This window comes from Microtus ochrogaster, linkage group LG3 (assembly GCF_000317375.1).
Source record: "Microtus ochrogaster isolate Prairie Vole_2 linkage group LG3, MicOch1.0, whole genome shotgun sequence".
In the NCBI taxonomy this organism is placed as follows: domain Eukaryota; kingdom Metazoa; phylum Chordata; class Mammalia; order Rodentia; family Cricetidae; genus Microtus; species Microtus ochrogaster.
In genome coordinates this window covers 13,809,197-13,814,636 of record NC_022029.1, presented here as the reverse complement: position 1 = coordinate 13,814,636, position 5,440 = coordinate 13,809,197, and the positions used below count along the sequence as shown (strand labels likewise).

Below are 5,440 nucleotides of genomic sequence, written 5' to 3'. Positions count from 1 at the left end.
GCCTGCCTCTGCCTCCCGAGTGCTGGGATTAAAGGTGTGCTCCACCACCGCCCGGCTCAAGATCATTCTTGACTACGAGGCAAGCCTGACCTTTTTTAAACAACATCACCTAATAGTCAGGAAAAACATCCGCGTTCTGAGATGAATCTGAGTGCTGGAAACACTGGATTTGATGGACAGCACTCCAGAAACCCACAGTGCCCACAGTCCAGGCACTCAGGACGTGAAAGAAGGAAGACTAAATAAACACCAAGGCCAGCTTTTGCTAAATGAAACCCTGTCTAAGACAGAAAAGAAAAAAATATAGAAATAGACCTAGAGAGCTATGATCACTTGATTTTTGTTGGGTAAGACAGGGTCTCAATACCGAGACCAGGCTGACCTTAAACTTAAATTGTTCTGTCTCCTCCCCAGTGCCAGGATTGCAAGCATAGGCCACCACACCTGCCTGGGAAATTGACTTTTTGCGTGGAAAAGAATTTTTTCAATTGATTTTAGAACAAACCCTGTAGGATTAGGGACAAAAAGGGAAAATACAAGAGGAGTCTCATGGCAGGATCAAAGAAATGTCTGGGCGGGGAGATTTATGCCCATAATACTAATATTTGACAGATTGAGACAGGGGGGCTGGGTCTTGAGATGGCAATATATAGACACACAAACAGTCAAAACTCCCAAATATAAACACAGAAAAAAAGTAAAAATACATCTCACACACACACACACACACACACATACATAGTGGCTGCATCTAAATAGAGGCTTCTATAGAAATAAATGCATCAGACTAACATATATATGACATATATTATAGCCATAAAACAATTATATAGATTATAATCCACATGATTATGTGGGCATGCATCTTTCAGCAAAAGAAACTCAACAGACAGCTCAGTAGGAGCACTGTTTTGAGAGCTAAACTCACCACAGGATCCCTGAGCAGCCGCAGCTCAGTAGGAGCACTGTTTTGAGAGCTAAACTCACCACAGGATCCCTGAGCAGCCGCAGCTCAGTAGGTCTTCAAAGGAATCCCAAACTGCTTTTACCTGGGTGGAGAATGGTTGGTAGGGAAGGCCCAATCCCAAGCTGACTCCAGGCACCAACAGCTGTCAAATAAAAAGCAAAGCCCAGTTTAGGTAAATTTAGATTCTGTGTAGAAAGATTGTTGCAGTGGGTAGGGGGAAGGATGACTCATTGCCTCGAGGAATACTATTGCCAACGGGCGAATGTGCAAAGGTCAGCTAAAAACCAAATCTCAGGTAGGTGGGAGTGTGACTTAGTGGCAGAGACCTTGTCTAGAATTTTTTTAAAAAAAAGAAAGAAAGAAAGAAAGAAAAAGGAAAAGGAAAAGAAAACAACAACTATCTCAAATAATTCTAGATTTAGATTTAAGAGACTGTTGTAGCCTGGTGTAGTGGCACCAACCAACTTTAATTCTAGCACCAGGAGACTGAGGCAAGCAGTTTCATACTCTACATAGTAAGAAGCTGTCTCAAAAAACAAAACAACGCCTTTAATCTCAGCACTTGGGAGGCAGAGGCAGGCGGATCTCTGTGAGTTCGAGAGCAGCCTGGTCTACAAGAGCTAGTTCCAGGACAGGCTCCAAGGCCACAGAGAAACCCTGTCTCGAAAAACCAAAAACAAACAAACAAAAATACACAATAGACACTATTGTGTAGAGGGAAATCTACTAGGTCTGTGACCGATTCCTAGAATAGATAAGATTTTTTTTGGTGGGGGAGGGGCTTTTCTTGCACAGGGAAGAATGAACAAGGCCAGAAAGACCTAGTTTTTAGAAAGTGGGACCAACCAACTGTGGGCGGTGGAGTTTAGTTTATTCCAAGGTCAATGTACTTTTTGGGGTAGGGGAGGTGGGCGGGTGGGGGGTGACGGGATGGGAGAGGGTGGGATAGGGTTTGGAACAAGAGATGCTTTACCGAAGTGTGGTGATGTCAGGGTAGCTGGTATATTGACCACATAGTGATTTCAAGCAATTGTGCTAATCATTTATAAAGCAAAGATAGGGAATTTGGAGAATACACTCCTGACCGTGCCTCTACTAAACAGGGAGGAAGGAGTCTTAATCTAAATCCTAGGGGAAGTCGACTCAGGAGGCCGAGGCAGGAGAATCTCTGTGAGTTCGAAGCCAGCCTGGTCAAAAGCAAGTTCCAGGACAGCTAGAGCTACAGAGAGAAACCCTGCTTCGCAAACAAATAAATCCTACAGGGAAGAGTGGTCTTTGTGGCGAGCCTTTCAAGAACGCAGAGAGCGGGGGAGTTTAACTGTCACTCTTTCAGGAAACAGAGCTCAGGTGAAGTTCACTGACAGGATGCTGGGAAATCTCCCCGAGGAAGAGAAGAGGCAGAGAAAGAAACAGGTCGACGCTGGGATTTCCCAGGTGAACGCCCACCTAGCTCCTGGTCTTTTCCGCGCCTCCTAAGGAGGCAACAAGCAGCGGAGCGGACGGCCGGGAAGAGACCGTCGCCATTAGTGCGCGCCAAACGAGGCCGGAGGAGACCGGTCGCGGGAAGCCCCGCCCCCTGCGCGCTCCCGTCAGCTGGGCGCGCGCCTCGGAGCCGCGCGGAGCCGTCCTCGGGCGCGTCCGGCGGACCAGGGGAGGCGGGCGGCGTTTCCGCGGCGCGGTGGTCCCTGAGGAGGGTCTCCGGACGCTCTTGGACGGAGGGGCTCCGGCCGAGCTGCGGCGGTTGCGGACCCCAGGGGACCGAGAACGGGGCCGCGCCCTGAGGTGAGTCTCCGGGCCCCGCGCCGCAGGCGGGTGGGCGAGCGTTTCCCGGGAGGCGCTCCGGGCCGCAGTGAGTCGGCAGCCCGGGGTTTGCCAGCCGGAACTGCGGCCAAGGTAGGACGCCGGCGGTCAGAGGCCTCCATCCCGGCTCCACCCCGGCCCAGGTGAGTGCTGACCGGCGGGGCTCGCGAACTCGATGGAAGCACACACACCTCCCTTCTCTCTCTCTGAAGACGCCCGGAAACTTCGAGTTAGGTGCTGTCTAGACGTCACCATTTCCTAAGGCGAACGCTGCCAAGAGCGCTCTCCAAAAACACAGGACTTGTTCGGTGGACATTCCGTAACTGATTTCACCAGCCTTCCCCAGCTCACTTGCATAGTTTGGAAATCTGATGTTCGCTGTTTTCCTAATTGATTTTTATTTTTTAAATCTCTTGCGTCTACCCGCCCCCTCCTTTTTTCAAAACCTCGTAGTAATAAAAGTTTATTATCAGCAAAGATGATCGTTAGAGTGGCCTCCAGTGTTGGTTCGTTTGTATGTAATTTGAAATGAAAAAAAAAAAAAGTAGACAGCTGATGATCCGTATTTTCCCGGTTTTGTTGTTAAAACAGGGTCCTGCCTGCGGTGGTGGCGCTCGCCTTTATCCCAGCACTGGGGAGGTAGTGGCAAGCCGATCTCTGAGTTCTTCAAGGCCAGCCTGGTCTACATAGTGAGTACCAGGACAGCAAGAGCTACACAAACCCTGTCTCAAAAAAAAAAAAAAAAAAAAAAAAAACAAGAACAACAAAAACAGGGCCTCCTTTATCCCAGACCTGATTTGAATTTGGGATTCTCAGACTCCCACGTGCCTGGATTATAGACATGCAGCACAGGCTTTTAAGTTTTTGTGACAGGGTCTTGACAGGCCTGGAGCTCGATATGTGAACCAGGCTGGCCCCAAACTCAGATATATGTGCCTGCTTCTGCCCACCCCCCAAGTGCTGGTATTAAAGGTCTACATCAACGTATAAACCCTATTTTGTTTGTGGGAGTGTCTCCCCCCCATCCTTTTTCTTCCTAGGGACAGGATGTGTGTAGCCTTGAACTGTCAGAGTATCCCGTTGTGGCCTCAAAGGCTCACATTTTCCTTCTTTAGCTTCCTCAGTGTTGGTATTCAGGTGAGATTCTGCTGAGTTGTGTTGATGTTACTGCGGGGAGTGCTGGTCGATGACACAGAAGGTAGCTTTTTGTTCAGGTTGGAAGAATACTGTAGATAGCAGCTACTACTTGAACACTTCTTACTCTCAAGAAAAATGTTATTTGCTTCATGTGCACAAATGTTTTGTCTACGTGCATGTCTGAGAACCATTTTTGTGCCTGGTACCTGTGGAGGCAAGAGAAGGTGTGAGATCCCTGTGGAATTAGAGCCACCATGTGGGTGTCATGAATTGAACCTAGTTACTCTGGTAGAGCAGCCATTGCTCTCAGTCAATGAGCTAGCTCTCCAGCCTCCTTGAGCTTTACCTTTGTTCCCCACTTTTTAGGGCTCAAACCCAGATGGCTTTTTGGTATTTTCCAGACAGGGTTTCTCTGTGTAGTAGCTCTGGCTGTCCTGGAGCTTTGTAGACCAGGCTGGCCTTGAATTCACTGCCTCTGCCTCAGAGTGCTGTAATTAAAAGTGTGTACCACAACCACCCAGCAAACCCAAGTTTTTTCATAAGCTTGAATAAGTCTTCTGCCACTGAGTTACACCCCAGTCCTGCATGCGCACTTTCTTTAAATTAAGTGACTTTTATTGGGGAGGAAAACACAAATGTCTACTCACCTCAGCTAGGGCACCATTGACAGGCCAAAGTTGGATTCCATCAAAGTTCGGTTTCACTAGGCATGCTAAATGAATTTATTGGGCTTAGTTACAGAGCATCAGTGACAGGTTACTTACAGGAGTATGGGTGACGCCAAAGCAGCTTCACCGACTTCCTCATAGCTGCATGGGTGGAATACTCCTATGCATAACAGGATTCTCTGCCTACACAGTAAGCCAAACCAAGACAAATTGAAAAAGTGCAGCAGGTTTATTTGAGCAAAGCATCTCTTGGGCAGGACCTCCAGTCCCAGAGATCAAGGGCAGAGAAGCCTCCCCGACAAGCAAAAGCAGAGGGACTTTATAGGTTGTAGGCAATGAGTAATGACATGTCTGCCAGTAGTTGGGCTTGTGCCCAAGTTTGGTCAAAAGCTGAATGCTTTAGACAGGGAGTTGAGTCTCTGGGAACTTCAGGGGAGGAAGCTGCAGTTCCACCAAGAATGTGGAACTGGGTGTTTTGCTGCCTTTCCTTTGTTTGGAGACTTTGAGCCTGTGGGGTTTGGAGAGACAGAAGGGTTCAAATGAACACCCCCCATCATCTCTCTGTTCATTTACCCTTCCACCCTCCATATAGTCTAGTAACCACCAAGTATAGCTTGGGCAGCATTATATTTAACTGGCTTGGAAATGGAGTGGGCGCCCTTGTGATTTCAGGGAAGAGTCTAGTGAATGACCTTTCCCACTCTCGTTCTCACCTTGAGGGTGGCTTGCCTTTAGTGGAGCTGCTCTACTAGAAGTGGGAATGACTGTTAGAGTACAGCACTTTTTTTTTTGGTTTTTGTTTTGTTTTGTTTTTTTTCGAGACAGGGTTTCTCTCTGTGGTTTTGGAGCCTGTCCTGGAACTAGCTCT

General features: G+C 48.1%; 1 protein-coding gene across 2 annotated transcripts in view; it reads left to right on the top strand.

The window, feature by feature from the left end:
• Nucleotides 1-2,573: 2,573 nt before the first annotated feature.
• Ubxn2a (UBX domain protein 2A) overlaps nucleotides 2,574-5,440 on the top strand; it is a 36,720-nt gene continuing 33,853 nt past the window's right edge. The window contains exon 1 of one of the 2 annotated variants that reach the window (XM_026786035.1): nucleotides 2,574-2,749. The gene's annotated coding sequence lies outside the window, so the exon portion shown is untranslated. Of the gene's footprint in view, nucleotides 2,750-3,361; nucleotides 3,457-5,440 lie in introns of those variants that run through there. The other variant, XM_013351259.2, reaches the window with a different exon arrangement.